At 40.5% G+C, this 18,324-nt stretch overlaps 1 long non-coding RNA gene across 2 annotated transcripts in view; it reads right to left on the reverse strand.

The window, feature by feature from the left end:
- Positions 1-2,071: 2,071 nt before the first annotated feature.
- The window catches only part of LOC148147561 (uncharacterized), a 36,426-nt gene continuing 20,173 nt past the window's right edge, over positions 2,072-18,324 (reverse strand). For both annotated transcript variants that reach the window (XR_015759812.1, XR_015759811.1), the window contains exon 3: positions 2,072-5,446. This is a non-coding gene — a long non-coding RNA (uncharacterized LOC148147561). The remainder of the gene's footprint in view (positions 5,447-18,324) is intronic.

The raw sequence follows: 18,324 nt of genomic DNA on the forward strand, positions 1-18,324 counted from the left end.
GCCACAATGTGCCTCCCACCTTCCCATTTCAGGGACAACCACAGTTAACATGATTTACAGCTCCAGTGAGTTTAAAAATGGGAAGCAGAGAAATAGTCTTGCCGATACTAATGTCCAAGGGAACGCTGACTAATTTTGCTTTGCTAAAACTAGAATTGAAATTGGAATGTACTCAAAAGGGTTTAACTGTAGAAAGGGCAAGTATCCAGTTGGTAATACAGGAAGCCAGAAACGCTAATGTGTATTAGATCGGTGACATAGATTGTCACCTTTGGGACAATTGGGGAAAATGGAAAGAAGATATTCTAGCATTACAACCGAAGGCTAAACTACCCAAATCTGAATTGCATTGTACAATGATATTTGACGAGACTCAGAGTGAGGCACTAGAAAGAAACCCAGTAGCTCCTAAAGAGTGAAGCTATAATAATAGGAAGGCAGGGAGCAGCATTACAAATAAAAAGAAACAAATTTCTGGAAAAATAGTACAGCGTACCAGGTGCCATGTCCCATGTGAAGATGCTAGTAAATGAGGGACATCAGTCCAAACTCTTGGGACCCATGGTAAAACAAGCAGAAACAATTCGTGATTGGCAGGTGGTGACAGCAGGGGTCTGGACATCTGGAAATAGTGACTATGTTAGAGTTGCAGCGTGTATAGAAATGGTGGGAAATCCAAAGGAAGTTGAAGTGACTCCCCAATGAAATATGCCAGTGTTAATTGGAGAGGACCACCACTAAAAGGATAAAATATTGGATACATTACCAACTATTTTATCATCACAACATGACACAGATGTGAGGAACGTGAAATCAGCAAGCCCGGTAGAAATAAGACTAAAATGGGGAGCAATTCCATCCACCACAACAATACTGGGTGAGTTGTTGTGTAGGGTGGAAAAACAAAATGTGGTAGAGGAGGGAGAGAAATGGGTATGGCACAAGAAAGACCCATGAGGAGTTGGTGGCAAAGGTTGTCATTGAAGATATGAAGGGTGAAGCAGGGTAGGAAGTAGCATGGATCAAGGAGTGTGAGCAACCCAGGGCTAGAGATGCTTTTGGTTTTAATGTTTTTGCTAAAACTGACACCAATCCCCACAGCACCAACTTTTAAACAGTCTACCTCCACATTCAATAGCTCTAGTGACTGCCTTTGAACTTTTCTAGTCCTGGCAAACCAGACTCCAGTTAGCAATTGAAAACTCCCAGAATGAAAATCAGACTGAGGGGCACACTGCTCCAGTCAGGCAAGTCCTGATTTTCTGTACCCAAACCTGAGTGAAAATCTAGCTTTAAGTGAATGGTCCAGTAAAGTTTTGACAACTCCTTTAGAAATGACTAATTTTAGCTTGAAGATGTTTTGCTTTATGGCTTCACTGACAATATTTGCAATACAACATTTAAAGTGATGAAAAGCAGAATAAGACTCTCTCTAAAATAAATGTACAATTTTAGTTTTATTTATGCTTGTGATATAACTGAAATGTTTGTTATTTTCTCTCTTATAAAAGGTGGCTGCCTGAAGGATTTCAATAAGATTTGTTCATCTTTTATTACAAGTGTTCATCATGCTTTCATTTTGCAAGGATGCTGGGAGCAAAGATCTGTTATTCATTATTTAAATTTATAGACCAAAATGTATCAACTCCACAAGTTATGAACTTCAGCAAAGTCTCAATTCCGAATTTAAAAAAACACAAATTGGAGAAATCACTGGAGATCATGATGCTTTGCACTAGAGAAACACAGCACAAATAAATGTTCCAGTTGACAGGTTGTTGCAATTCGTTTTGAAGAGAAAATTACTTTAAAAATTACATCGTTATGGTTTGTTCCACCATGTGGAGTTTAACAGATTTGACTTAAAGAGCAAACATACAAATAAAAGTACACTGCAACCACTGTTTGTTGCTCACACAACTCATGTAGAATTAAGAACAGAAGAGCTAAGAGCAGAAGTAAGCAATTCATCTACTCAAGCCTGTTCATCTAAAATCACAAACCTTTTATACTGATGAATCATATGGCGATATGGGCTGTTAATTTACACATAAAATTATTCCAGCTTAAATTTTGTAGAGATAAATGCAAATTATGTTTATTATTAATTTGTTTTTCATCAATGTTCATAAGAAATGCAATATTTCTTAATGCAAATTTACAAGTAGACACAAAATAAAACATAGTGTACTAAAAAAACACACTGCTGGTTATAATTCATTTTTTGATCATTTTTTTTGGAAAACTGCAGTTTGAAAAGACAAGCTATTCATGGACTGTGGCCTACTACAACAATTACTGTTTTTTCTGATGAATATCTTTTGAGAATATTATTTTCTTCTTAGGCATTCAATCGAGGCTAAGGACAATTTTTTTGCACTCCATAGTTCTTCATCGTAAGGTGACAGATCAGTCCAATGCTAGTTCTGTACAACTTGTCATAAGTGGGGCAGATGGTGCTTGAAGAAGTGGATGGATGGGATGCTTGGCTTTTCTCACAGTCCTTCTGCTGTTTGTATTTGACCTTCATCTGGGTCTATTGAAGATGTTTGAGCTCATTGTCACCTTCACGGATGCTTCTTCTCTTTTATAAGGCAGTCCAGGACAAGAGATTCCCATGAGTCAGTGGGAAGGTTGCATATATCCCTGGAAATGTAGAGGACATCCTTCAAGCATTTCCTTTACCTTTTTGTAAACGCTAGCCATGAAGAAGCACAGAGTAAATTTTAAAACTTATCCTGGACATCTTATGTCAGGCATCCAGATGATGTAGTCTGCTCAACACAACTGATTTGACTGTAACCAGAACCGTGATGCTGAGGGTGTTAGCTTAAGAGAGGACACTCATACTGCTATTGAGTTTGCACAAATTTGCCAAGGATATATGTAATGTATTGCGAAGCACACATAATGTACATAGATATAACTAGTGTCAAGTATTCAAATTTAACCTACAAAAATGAGAAGTATGTAAAATGCCAAATGCTATCCAATGGAAATTTACTTGTCTTGCATTTTATCAGCAGTAATGGTGAAGATTAGGAACATACGGCTGTAGCCTTATGGAAAATGTAGATAAGTGTAGCCAGAAAACCATAAAACGTAAAATCCTGGGAAGTTGCACTTCACTCTAAAGAGTAAAACATTGCTGGCTTTCCAAAATGTTTGCGATATGCAAATACATCTCTTCATTTTAATGAGGAAGTGGTGTAGATGGTTAATTTTATTTGTAGCCAAATTTCTATGTTTGAAGACAAAAGATGCATTTCAACTGATAGTTAAGTTTTTAATCTTTTCCTAATTAAACATTTTGCATGCTATTTCTAAACAACTGAACACTAATAACAGAATGGAAGTTTTCCATCTGACTGACAGTCCATTAGTTATCAAATAAACTTGCTCCAACTCTGACATTTAAAATAATAGCTTTTAGCAGGCATCAGAATTATTTCAGCCAAGTCCTGGTGGGGTCAATGGAAGATAGAAATAAGTTCTGCTGATATAATTTCTTAGATTCCACTTTGTTGTTAAGTTTTAAGTGATTCCAGTTGATGGGTAATAGATATCTTGTTATTTCAGCATTCATAGAGTCATAGGGATGTACAGCATGGAAACAAGCCCTTCAGGTTCAACTCATCCATGCTGACTGCTTATGTTGAATTAATCTAGTTCCATTTGCCAGCACTTGGCCCATATCCATCTAAACCCTTCCTCTTCATATACTCATCCAGATGATTTTTAAGTGTTGTAATTGTACCAGCATCCACCACTTCCTCTGGCAGCTTATTCCACACATGCACCACCCTCTACGTTAAAAATTTACCCCTTAGCTCCCTTTTAAATCTTTCCCCCTCACTCTAAACTTATGCCCTCTAGTTCTGGACTCCCACCGTAGGGAAAAGACATTGTCTATTTACCCTATTCATGCCACTCATAATTTTATAAACCTCTATAAGGTCACCCTTCAGCCTCCAACGGTCCAGGGAAAACAAATCTATCCTTATCGGCCTCTCCCTATGGCTCAAACCCTCCAACCCTGGCAACAGCCTTGTAAATATTTCCTGAATCCTTTCATGTTTCACAACATCCTCCCTATATCAGAGAAATCAGAATTGCACACAATATTCCAAAAGTGACTTAACCAATGTCCTGTACAGCCACAACACTACCTCCCACCTCCTATACTCAATGCTCTGACCCAATAAAGAAAAGCATGTCAAATGCCTTCTTCACTATCCTGTCTACCTGTGATTCCATATTGAAAGAACTATGAACCTGTACTTCAAGCTCTCTTTGTTCAGCAACACTCCCCAGGATCTTACCATTACGTGTATTGGTCCTGCCTTGAATTGTCTTTATAAAATGCAGCACCTCACATTTATCTAAATTAAACTCCATGTGCCACTCCTCGGCCCATTAGCCCATTTGATCAAGATCCTATTGCACTCTGAGGTAACCTTCCCCACTGTCCACTCCATCTCCTATTTTGGTGTCACCTGCAAACATACTAACTGTATCTCCAATATCTTTTATCACAAGCCTTAAAATCACTCACTTTTGACATGTCCTGGTATTATTCTTTGAAATATAATCCTTTTAATTGTGTGGGCATTAAACACTGCCTCAGCTGAGGCTCAGTATGGAAAATCTGGTGGATAATCTGGCACAAAAAGAACAGATCCAGCACAACTTTCCTTCCTTTAAAATAACTGGAACAAAACTATTGGAAGGTTCTGAAATAATTCAGCTATACTCTACACCAGATTTTCCTTCCTGCATTCCTTCCAAGGAGTAAAGACAAAAATCTACCACGTGTTATAATAAGTTAAGGATAGATCAAGCTGAATTATTGCTTTGAAAACTAGAAACAACAATATTTTTGAGATTTGAGGATTGAATGGCATTTCCATTGATTTGGTCCACAGCTTGCAGACTGCTGATCTTGCTTCTGCACTTCTACAAATAATTTTGCTGCTGGAGGATTTTCCAATCTCTTGGATGTCCATTTCTGAGGTTGCAATTCTTAATAATCATGATAGTTGGTCCATATCTTATCTGGAATATGTTTAATCCTCTGTGTTGTCTTACTTCTCTGAAGCTCAAAATTGTGTTAATTGCACAAAGACCATGTCTTTGTGTTTCTTTTATTCTAAGTCTGTGACTGCACTGCTTTAAAACAATGAGACTGAGCAAGAGTAGGCAGAACAGTGCCAATGGGTTCTGAAGAAGGGGAAACAATCACATGATAATGCTTGGCTCCTGACCAGGTGACGATGTCATCTGTGCGACGAGTGCAGCAGAGAAACCTTTAGTCTTCAAAGAGAAAGCATTGAGCAAATCCAATTCTCTTTCCTCTGTAGAGGTGCCAGAAAGTCTCCGTTTGGCATCCACCCTCAATTCTCTGAAAAGTCCTTGTTGAAGTAAGAGTAAAATGCCCTTAGAGATACTGAAATGACAAATTCTCAATTAGTGAGTGAATGACTGAACATTGGTCGGCAAACAACATTGTTTCAATAGCACCGAACGATGAGGAATTGGAAGAAACCAAAAAAGAGCAACTCATTCATTCTGTGGTCCAGACTAATGCTCCCAATAAGCCTCTCAAAAGCCAGGATAAATGAATTGGTAAGTAAATTAGCAGTGAAACAGTATGTCAGGATTAGGAATGCAGGAAAGACTGAAAAGCTAACACATAATTTGGGATTATGAGAGATTAAGGACAAACCAGCAGGATCAGGAGCAAGAGAGCAAGAGTGTACAAGAGAGAAAGCGAGACCATGAGAGAAAGTGCAGGAGAAAGGAGAGGGAGAGTATGAGAGCGAGAGTGAGAATGCAAGAGCAAGACAGACAGAGAGAGAGCAAGTGTTGAGAGAGCGCAAAAGGGAAAGAGGAGAGCACAAGAAAGAGAAAGAGGGAGGGGAAAAGTGTGTGAGCACACATGCGGGAGAGAAAGTGCAAGCTGCTGGGAAAGAGGAAGATAGTGCATGAGAAAGAGAGACAACATGCGTGTGTGTGTGTGTGAGAGAGAGAGAAAAAGAGAGAATTAGAGAGAGTGCAAGAATATAAGAGAAGGAGTTTTAGACAGTGCAAGATTGATCGCACGAGTGCGTAAGAAAGATAGAGAGAGACAGCATGTGAGAGAGAGAAGCAGTGTGCGTGAGTGATAGACAAAGAGAGTGAGCAAAAGAGAGCTCGCGCAAATGACAGCACATACAAAAGAGAGCGAGAAAGAATGAGAAAAAGAGCACAAAAGTGAGAGAAAGTGTGAGTGTATGTGAGAAAGAGAATATAAGAGAGAATTATAGAATCCCTACAGTGTGGACACAGGCCCTTTGGGTCAACAAGTCCACACTGACCCTCCAAAGAGTAACCCACCCAGACCCATTCCCCTACCCTATATTTACTCCTGACTAATGACCTAACCTACACACCCCAAACGCTATGGGCAATTTAGCATGGCCAATTCAACTAACCTGCACATCTTTGGATTGTGGGAGGAAACCAGAACACCCAAAGGAAACCCACGTAGATATGGGGAGAATGCGCAAATTCCACACAGACAATCATCCATGGGTGGAATCGAACGCTGGTCCCTGGCACTGTGAGGCAGCAGTGCTAACCACTGAGCCACTGTACTACCTCCATGTGTAGGATTATAATATGCTTGTAAATCTTTTCTGAACCCTTTCAAAGTCCTTCCTATAGGAAGAGGACTAGAATTGCACAATTACCTGTGGGGAGAGTTGATTTACTCCAGGGTAATGAGTTGACTGGACTGAAGATTATAGTTTCACCTACAATCAAAGAATGCCTGAAGGAGGTTAAAGAGATGGAACATTCACAAGAACAAGTTCCAGATATTTTTTACATTATGTGTGGTGAACAGAGCAATAGTTAAGGAAAATCCATCAGCAGAGGTCAAGTAATACCATAGGCAGATGTTGAATAGCTTTCCTTAAGGATGAAGATAATTCAAAAGAAGAATTTGGCATGCCTCCATTAATTGAGGATCAGTCATCAAATCCAGTGTTAAACAAGTTAACACAAGCAGCTCACAATGCAGTTGAAATTGAAGGAGTTCTGGAATACTATTATATGAAAAACAGAGTTCTGATGGAGGCAATGGAGACATCCTCACAGACTCATGGAAGTCAAAAGGGCAGTTCTTCATCAAATAGTGTACTGCCCCAAAATCGTAACAAGATATTGCAAGCATCACATGAAATTTAAGGCAAGTAAAAATGTCAAAAACCCAAGCATTGATAAACAGACATTTTACCCGGCTAAAACTTCATATAGTGCAATACTCTGAAATGTAGATTCTGTGGGACCAGTATCTGAAACAAAAACCAGATACAAGCATATCCTTATTATTAGAGATATGATATGACAATACAATTTCCAAAATCTATTCCTTGAAGCACAATTTCAGATAAAGTAGGAATGGAAAAAAAATCAACCTTTTACTCCCTATGGGCTATACATCAAAATGAAATTGTTTCATCTTTATAGTCATTGAATCATACAGTGTGGAAACAGACCCTTCGGCTAACCAGTCCATGCTGATCACAATCCCAAATTAAACTAGTCCCAACTGCCTGCATCCCCCCAAAAATTGCTTATGCTTGGGTGGCACGGTAGTATAGTGGTTAGCACTGCTGCCTCACAGCGCCGGGTTCAATTCCCACCTCAGGCAACTGTCTGTGTGGAGTTTGCACATTCTCTCCGTGTTTGCTCCGGTTTCCTCCCACAGTCCAAAAATGTGCAGGTTAGGTGAATTGGCCATGCTAAATTGCCCATAGTGTTAGGTGTAGGGGAATGGGTCTGGGTGGGTTGCTGTTCGGAGGGTCGGTGTGGACTTGTTGGGCCACAGAGCCTGTTTCCACACTGTAAGTAATCTAATTTAAATGTTATAACTGTACCCACTTCCTCTGAAAGTTCATTCCACACATGAACCACTCTGTTAAACATTTGCTCCTCATGTCTTTTTTAAAAAGCATTTCCTCTCACTTTAAAAATATTCTCCCAGTCTTGAAAGCCCCCACCCCAAAAAAAAACTGCCATTCACCTTATCTATATCCCTCATTATTTTATAAACCTCTATAAGGTCACCTCTCAACTTCCTATGCTCTAGCTAAAGAAGTCTTAACCTATTCAGCCTCTCCTTATAACTCAAATCCTCCATTCCCAGCAACGTCTTGGTAAATCTCTTCTGAACCCACTCCAGCTTAAATTATATCCTTCCTACGGCAGAGACCTGAATTGGACACATTACTCCAGAACAGGCTTCACCAATGTTCTGTTTAACCTCAGCAAAACATTCCAACTCCTATACTCAAAGGTCTGCGAATGAAGGCATGCATGCTAAAAACCTTCTTAACCATCCTCTCAATATGTGATGCAAACATCAAAGACTTGTGTACCTGAAACCTTAGATGTCTCTGTTCTACATAGCCCTACTTTTAACTGTATAAGTATTGTCTTTGTTTGTTTTACCAAAATGAAATATCTTGCATTTATCCAAATTAAACTGCATCAGCCCATTGACCCAATTGACCAAAATCTCTTTGCAATCTTAAACAACCTTCTTCACTGTCCACTATATCACCAATCTTGGTGTCATCTGCAGACTCACTAACCATGTTTCCTATATTCTCACTTAAATTCTTTATATAAATGACTAACAAAAGTGGATCCAGCAGTGCATTCTATAGAATTCCTCATCGATCAACATTAGCCACACACCAGTCATTCAGCACATCACCCTTACTTACAGGTGGTACAAATATTTCTGCAAGAGATTATAGGGTGACCTGGACAAGTTAGGTGAGTGGGCAGATGCATGGCAGATGCAGTTTAATGTGGATAAATGCATGGTTATCCACTTTGGTGGCAAGAACAGGAACGCAGATTACTACCTAAATGGAATCAATTTAGGTAAAGGGGCAGTACAGAGAGATCTGGGTGTTCTTGTACACCAGTCAATGAAGGCAAGTATGCAGGTACAGCAGGTAGTGAAGAAGGCTAATAGCATGCTGGCCTTCATAACAAGAGGAATTGAGTATAGAAGCAAAGAGGTGCTTCTGCAGCTGTACAGGGCCCTGGTGAGACCACACCTGGAGTACTGTGTGCAGTTCTGGTCTCCAAATTTGAGGAAAGACATTCTGGCTATTGAGGGAGTGCAGCGTAAGTTCACGAGGTCAATTCCTGGAATGGCGGGATTACCTTACACTGAAAGACTGAAGCTACTGGGCTTGTATACCCTTGAGTTTAGAAGACTGAGGGCGGCACGGTGGCACAGTGGTTAGCACTGCTGCCTCGCAGCGCCAGAGACCCAAGTTCAATTCCCGACTCAGGCGACTGACTGTGTGGAGTTTGCACGTTCTCCCCGTGTCTGCGTGGGTTTCCTCCGGGGGCTCCGGTTTCCTCCCACAGTCCAAAGATGTGCAAGTCAGGTGAATTGGCCATGCTAAATTTCCCGTAGTGTTAGGTAAAGGGGTAAATGTAGGGGTATGGGTGGGTTACGCTTCGGCGGGTCGGTGTGGACTTGTGGGGCCGAAGGGCCTGTTTCCACACTGTAAGTAATATAATCTAATCTAATCTAATCTAATCTAATCTAATCTAATCTAATAACCACTGAGAGGGGATCTGATTGAGACGTATAAGATTATGAAAGGATTGGACACTCTGGCAGCAGGAAACATGCTCCAGCACTCACCGCTGATGGGTGAGTGCCAAACCAGAGGACACAGCTTAAAAATATGGGTAGACCATTTAGAACAGAGATGAGGAGAAACTTCTTCACCCAGAGAGTGGTGGCTGTGTGGAATGCTCTGCCCCAGAGGGCAGTGGAGGCCCAGTCTCTGGATTCATTTAAGAAAGAGTTGGATAGAGCTCTCAAAGGTAGTGGAATTAAAGGTTATGGAGATAAGGCAGGAACAGGATACTGATGAGGAATGATCAGCCATGATCATATTGAATAGCGGTGCAGGCTCGAAAGGCTGAATGGCCTACTCCTGCACCTATTGTCAATTGTCTATTGTCAATTGACCCCTCAATTTCTTCCCTAACTTCCCACAAAGGCCTGGGATATACCAGGTCAGGTCTTGGAGATTTATCCACCTTTGTTTTTTTCTAAAACCTTCAGCACTTCCCCGTCTATAATGTGAACTATTTTCAAAACATCAATATTTATTTCCCTGAGTTCTAAAGCTTCCTTTTCTTTCTCCACAGTGAAAATTGATGCAAAATATTCATTTAATATCTCACCCATCTCCATATGTTCAACACAAAGGCAACCGCTTTGATCTTTAGGGAGCCCTGTTCTCTCTTTAGTTGTTCTGTCACTCTTAATGTACTTGGAGAATCTCTTTGGACTATCCTTAACTTTATTTGCCAAGGCTTTCTCATATCCTCTCTTTGCCTTTTTGATCTTCCTCTTGAGAATGTCGCCACACTCTTTATTTTGTTTAAGAGATTCATTTAGGAAGCTGGAATTAGATTAGATTCCGTACAGTGGGGAAACAGGCCCTTTGGCCCAACCAGTTCACACCGACCCTTCGAAGAGTAACTCACCCAGAACCATTTCCCTCCTAACACTAACACTAGTGGGCAATTTAGCATGGCTAATTCACCTGACCTGCACATCTTTGGATTGTGAGGGGAAACCAGAGCACCCGGAGGAAACCCACGCAGACACAGGGAGTAAGTGCAAACTCCACACAGACAGTTGCCCGAGATTGGAATTGAATCTGGGACCCTGGTGCTGTGAGGCAGCAGTGCTAATCACTAAGCCACTCAGTTATTTACTCAGTTATTTACATTTTAAAAATCATACATTAGACTCTTGACTAGAACTTTAATATGGTTATTCATCCATTGTTCTCTGATCCTGCCAGCCTTACCTATTACTCTTACAAGAACATAAAGACTCTGCACGCTCATTGCCACATGTTGAAAGCCTCCCACTTATTAGATGTGTACAGTCTATTAATTTGAGAGTTGTTGTCTCATACCATTAAAATTTGCCTTACTCCAATTAAAAACTTTATTTTTTACATAAGGTTTATCTTTTCCATAACTATTTTAAAACAAATCAAATTATGGTCACTAGACCCAAAATGTTCCCCTACAGGTGGCATGGTGTCTCAGTGGTTAGCACTATTGCCTCACAGAGCCAGGGACCCAGGTTCAATTCCCACCTTGGGTGATTGTCTGTGTGGAATTTGCATACTCTCCCTGTGTTTGCATGGACTCACTCTGGTTTCCTCCCACAATCCAAAGATTTGCAGCTTAGGTGAATTAGCATTGCTAAGTTGCCCATTGTGTTCAGGGATGTGTAGGTTTGATGCATGAGTCTGGGGTAAATGTAGAATAGTAGGGGAATGGATCTGTGTGGATTACTCTTTGGTGGGCCAAAGTGGACTTGGACTGAATGGCCCGTTTCCACATTGTAGGGATTCTATAATTCACTTGTGTTGTCTTATTATCCAAGAGAAGGTCAAGTTTCACTCCTTCTCTAGAAGGAACATTTACATGTTGATAAATATTTATTGATATGTTAATATATTAATATATTTATCAATATGAATATCAATAAATATTTACATATCTCTGTCTAAACTTTTCTAGGACATCAGTAGCAGGTCATGGATCAAACAAATGAGGTCAACTGTAAATCATCCCTAAGCACAGGGAACTTTGGTGAGATACATTCAGACTCTCAATGCCGGATAATGCACCAAAAGAATAGAACAAAGGATTATATTTCTTACTTGCTACCAGAGAATCCCAAAATAACTCTACTTGGTTTACTCTCTTTGAATTGATCTGTGACTATGAGGTAAGATATCCATTAAAATTGATTGAAGAAAGGTTCCCTGAAAATTAAACAGGGGAAAAAATGAAACCAGAAATCAAAAGTACAAGCTGAATTTGAATTCTACATCAATTAAAACCATGCCTTCCATGCAAATTTCAGTAATAGCTTTGATGTATTAATTTTCCTTTTAAGTGTTTTGATTTAGTGTCATAGAGATGTACAGCACAGAAACAGACCCTGCAGTCTAATTTGCCCATGCTGACCAGATAACCTAGATAAATCTAGTCTCATTTGCCAGTATTTGGCCCAATTCCCTCAAAACCCTTTCTACTTATGTACCCTCCAAATGCTTTTTAAATATTGTAATTGTACCAGTCTCCACCACTTCGTCTGGCAGTTCATTTCATACATGTACTTTAGCTTTAGCGCTGATCGCTTACCTATGCTTCTGACTCCTAAAATCCTCATTAATTTTTATCTTCCACCTACTTGTTTTCTCTAATGATTCCCCTGCAAGCCTCGAAACTTTCATTAAGTGTGATTGATCCAGAACTCTGACTTCCATGTCTTAATCCATTAAAAACACATACCATCAAGTTGCCAATATCGGTCAGGTTTGTATGTCCCATGAATCATTTTAAAAATTCTAATCATCAAATCCCTGTACAACTTCAATTACTTCTGTCATCTCTTCCAGTTGCAGATTCTTCTTCACACTCTACATGCCTTATTCTTCTGCCTTTACACTCCATTGCTGAATACATCAGCTACTCTGCATCATCTTCTGAAACCCCTTATGGTACTGATCCATCATCAAGGCAATTGTGATAATTTTTTGAAGTTATTTTCACTGTTGTAAAATAGGCATGGACAGTTTAATTGAAGCATCACGCATTATCAAATAAACATTATCAGTTAATGAATTATCACAAAAATCATACTTAAGTCCACTATCATACAGGTTTTGCATACTTTCCTGCTCCTTTCCTCCTCTTCCTGAGGGTATAGATTTAGGGTGAGAGGGGAAAAAATTTAAAAGGGACCTATGGGGCAACTTTTTCATGTAGAGGTGGTGCATATATGGAATGAGCTGCCAGAGAAAATGGTGGAGGTTAGCACAATTAGAGCATTTAAAAGACATTTGGATGATAGGAAGGGTTTAGAGGGATATGTGCCAAGTGCTAGCAAATGGGACTAGATTAGTTTAGGACGAGTTGGGCCGAAGGGTCTGTTTCCATGCTGTCCCTATGACTCTGTGACTCTTCCCATCAAGCATTATTATTTGCTATCACTTGCTCTACCTTAATGAAAAAGATATTTTGTTTCTTTACAACTTTTATATCTCTTAGAGAATAGTTGGAAGGATCAACCTGTTTGAAGTGAGTCATGAACTTGCCTTCCATGGCCAGAAGACTAGGAGTTTGACTGGAGTCAAGAGCTTCTGAGGAATAGGGAGGGATGCTGTCAACTGAGTAGAAGACATTACTAAAGAGGTGATTGTAATGTTCTTCCTTGAGATGCAAATCCGAATTTGGTGGCTAGCCCTTTCTGCCCTTAGTTAAAAGTCATCCACGTTACTGTGGATGTGGTGTTCAAGAACAGACCAGATAAAGCCAGCACAGTCAGTGTTATTGACATGAGCTTTCAATTCCAGATTTATTCATTGAATGTAACTTCTACCAGCTGACATGATGGGATATGAACCCATATACCCAGGATTAGCCTGTATCTCAGGATTACTCTTCCAGTGGTATTAGCATAATATCTTTCTCTCTTGTAACAAGGAAGCAACCCAAGTACATTTTCAGAGATATCCTTTGTGTAAGCCCATGACTAATCTGTTAGTTGCACTTCAGTACAACAAGAAGGATCTTCCTTCTCGCAATATGTTCTTCTCCTCTTCTAGGGACAATCAAATCAATGTCAATGATGAATGCTTCAACCTTGGCTCTGGTCAAACTGAACTGTCGAACTAGAAACTGATAGATTCAAAATCATAGCTGCTGAGCTGCTGTTTTATTAAGAGTAGCTAATTTTAAAACCTCAGGAATAATTAAATCTAATAACCTAATCATGCATCAAATCAAGCTGCATAGATCTTTTTCAAAATAAATCTTTCAATCTTATGGCCTGTGGCAGTCGTTTTATGGTATGAATCATTCATTCTAGGAGCTTAAATTCATACATGTGAAATTGCACAAACTCCATTGCCAAATCCATCCATTCCATTCTCCTGTCAAGACACTGTCTGAGGCTGATCCAGACCATTCTCAATATTGACAGCACATTCGATATTGAGGTCAACTTCTTAGCACATATCAGAACATCACAAGACATCAAACAAGGCTGGGAAGAATGCTTCAGACACAACCACAACTAGGGCTCTAGTAATCAGACTGTCTTTGAATGCATTCCACAGCATGCTACATGCCATAATGTCTACAAGGCTCTAGTCAGACCAATTTGGAGTATTGTGTGCAGTTTTGAGCCCCATATCTCAGGAAGGATGGACTGGCCTTGTAGCATGTTTAGAGAAGGTTCACAAGAATGGTGCCAAGAATGAAACGTTTAACATATGAAGAATGTTTGAAGACTCTGGGACTTTACTCGATGGAGTTTAGAAGGATGAGGGGGGATCTAATTGAAACTTACAGAATATGAATGGCCTGGACTCAGTGAATGTTGGGAAGATGTTTTCATTGGCAGGAGAGACTAAGATCCGTGGGCATAGCCTTAGAGTAAAGGGAAAATCTTTTAGAATGGAGATAAGGAGAAACCTCTTCAGTCAGAGAGTGGTGAATCTATGGAATTTGTTGCCACAGAGGCCGTGGAGACCAGGTCATTGAGTATATTCAAGACCGAGATGGATAAGTTCTTGAGTATCAAGGAGATCAAGGGTTACGGGGAAAAAGTGGGAGAACGGGGTTAAGAAACTTATTATCCATGATTGAATGGTGAAGTAAACTCGATGGGCTAAAGAGTCTAATTTCTACTCCTATGTCTTACGGAGCTCAGCAAAATCCCAGCCGTGCATAAAGTAGAGAAAGATCAACTGCCAGCTTAAGATAAATAAGACTGCTGGCACAGACAGTATCCCCATTGAGGCACTGAACTGCAGAGGCAAAGAGCCCCTGCTGCAGCTCCATGCCCTTGTCTACCTTATCTGAAGGGAACAGAGCATCCCGGAGAGTTCAGAGATGCTACAGTAGGGAGCATTTTCGAAAAAGAGAACAAGATTGACTACAATAACCACATGGGAGTCTCCCTACTGTCAACTGTTGGAAAGGTCATCACCAAGGTTCTCCGTAACTGTCTCCTCACTTCAGTGAGGCTTTTGGCCACAGAGGTTCACTACAGACATGATTTTCACCGTGCGATAGCTGCTGCAGAAATGCAGAGAAAAGAACCTGCCCCTGTACATGGCCTTCTTTGTTCTTACAAAGGCCTTTCACACTGTTAATCAAAAAGCATTATGGAGCATCCTTCTCTGCTTTGGTTACAACGTGAAGTTTGTCACCAACCTTCACCTGCTCCACAATGACATGGAAGTTGTGGTAATGACAAATGGCTCCATCACTGACCAGTTCCCATTCAGACCAGTGTCAAACAGGGCTGTGTCATTGCTCCAACACTGTTCTTGATCTATCTCACTGCAATGCTTCAACTCACCACCAAGCTTCCTGTTGGAGAGGAGCATACTTACAGAACCAGCAGGAAATTATTCAACTTCTGCCACCTTCAAGCCAAAGCCCCAAGCAATGTCATCGAGCTCTAGCAGGCAGATGATGCTTTTACACATACAACCTCACAGGATGTACTCCTGACCATCATCAGCAGCTTTACGGAGGCATATGAAAGCATGGATCTCACCCTGAACACCTGCAAGACGAAGATCTTCCACCAACCTGTCTGGCATTGTGGAGCAAACCCTTTATCATCAAGGTCCATGGGGAGGCCTTACAGACTGTTGACCACTTCAAATATCTTTGAAGTTCTTGTCGGCCATAGCAGCTATTGAAGAGATCCAGCATTGCTTCCAGTATGCTAGTGCAGCCTTCGGCACCCGAAGAAAAAGCGATTTGGCTCTGAGATACATACTGTCTACAGCAGACATCTCAATGTGTTGGAGCTGTACCGTCAATGCTGTCCATGCAATATCCTGAAAATTCACCAACACCAGCCTTCTCAACCAGGCTAACATCCGTAGCATAAAGGCACTGAACACCCATGATCAGCTGGGCATTTCATCCGCATGACCATCGTGGGTTTTCTCAAGTAGCTGCTCTACTCCCATCTCCGAAACAGCATGGGTTTCAGTGATTCTCCAAAGGCCTCACCGACAAAATGTGGCATTCCCACAGAAGCCTGGGAACCACTGGCCCAAGACCATCCAAACTGTAGGTGAAGCATCTGGGAAGGTGTTGAGCACCTTGAGATTTGCCATCAGGAAAATGTGGAAGTCAGCCAAAAACAGCATAAGGAGTGCACTGCCACACCAACGTCATATCTACACCTTCACCACCTTTTGCCTCAAGTGTAACAGAGCCTGGGGAAACCACATTAGTCTGTATGGCCACCTACAGAGTGGAAAAGAGTGAACCTCACCTCTGAGAGATTGCCAATGATGATTACTTCTACAATGGTAACTGTCCTGTAAGGGAGGAAATTTGTACCTGGTCTGGCCTATACCTTGCTCTAGAGCCAAAACTATGGCGCTGACTCTGAAGCACCTCCTGAAATAGCCTAACAAACCACTGCTACAAAAATCTAAGAGAAAAAACTTGACAGATCCACCACTGAGGATCTAAAATTTAGAATTATACCGCTGTCAGGAGTATCCATTTTATGCATGCTTTTATTAACCACAAAATGGTTTGTTAATGCCGAGTAACATAACAAAATGGCTTCAGGCTGCAAATTAACGCTGTGTTTAAAATGGCTTCTCACCCTGCTAAATGCTGCATGCCTGCCTTGCTGAGCTAACTGAATCAAAAGATAAAGCAGACAAGGAATCTTCACAGTATGGAATTAACTAAGCCAGATAGGATATTACTAACCATCCCTGCTAACCTTGAAATGCAAGTGCGAAGAGATAATGTGTAGCAAACAATGTTGTTTCCCAGGAAATATCATGGGGTTAACCTGCTGTCCATTATGTCATTTTATTGCATTTTATTGGATTTATTCTGTAAGTAAGGTTGTACTATTTCTTAAGAAACATGTAAAAATTGCTTTTGTTCTAAGTGGAACTGCGCAGTTTCTCCAAGGAACACAGAAGCTTTTAACCTCTGTGTTACTGGACAAACCTGTGCCCGGTGTAGAAATAAACTGTGAAATCGTGCTGAAGCAGACCATATTCCTGTTGATTATTTGACTGATCACAGAACTGAGAGTTCACCGGGGTTGAGATCTTCACACAGGCACTGGAAACTATTGGCAAATGTAGCCCTGTTGACTTTGCAAAGTCCTCCTGACTAACTTGCTTCAAAATTGGGAAAGCTTTCTCAGAGACTAGTCAAGCTACAACCTGACAATCATACACCTGCCAACATGAATATATATCTGTGTATCTTTACAAGATTATGTTGTACTTCCACTACAAAACGGGATAGATTTCACACAAATATAGCAACTTGAAACTGGACACTGCTGTTGGTCATCAGTTTGAGCAAAATTGTACTGAATCACAATTTGTAAACTTGTGACTTGACACATCCCTACTCTGCTGTTAACATCAAGCTGCGTGACTAACTCTGGTTCATGGAAAAGTGGCAGAGAGGTTTTCGAGGAAGCAGCACGAGTCATTTCTAAAATTGAGATGTTCAGCTGGTGAAATGTCAACCCAGGCTGACCTGTATTTCACATAACAGTAATGGTATTTGATAGATTGAAACAGATGATCCCAGAATCAAGAGAACAGATCTAAACCCAACAATCCTGTCAATACTAGTTGCAAATGGATATGGACAATTAAACAAGTAACAGGTGGACGGGCATCCACAAATAGCCTCATTCTCATTGATGGGTAAGTCCAGCATATTACTGAAAAAAACAAAGCTAAAGCATTTGTATCCATCTTTGGCGAGATATGCCAAGTGAATGATCCATCTTAGCCTCTTACAAATGTCCCAGTATTGTAGATGCTAGTCTTAAACCAATGCTATTCACTCCACGGGAAATCAAGAAATTGCAAAACGTACTGGATACAAAGGCTTTGGGTCGTGAGAACATTCTGGCAGTAGAAGTGAAAATATGTGTTACAGAAATAGTTGTGCTCCATTCAAGTTGAACCATTATGGCTACAAATATTGGACAAAAACTGAAAGAACTGTGGTTGTTGAAAATTGAAACAAAAAATAAATTGCGGAAAGGTCTCAGCAGGTCCGGCAGCATCTTTGGAGAGAAATCAGAGTTAAAGTTTTGGGTCCAGTGACCTTTCTTCAGTACTGACTGCAGTTTGGAAAATGATGTTTTTTTATACCAACGAAAGTATGTAGGGAGAG

The sequence above is a fragment of the Chiloscyllium plagiosum genome, unplaced genomic scaffold, assembly GCF_037043375.1.
Source record: "Chiloscyllium plagiosum isolate Xiang-an unplaced genomic scaffold, Cpla_swu_hap1 HiC_scaffold_16, whole genome shotgun sequence".
Taxonomy (NCBI): domain Eukaryota; kingdom Metazoa; phylum Chordata; class Chondrichthyes; order Orectolobiformes; family Hemiscylliidae; genus Chiloscyllium; species Chiloscyllium plagiosum.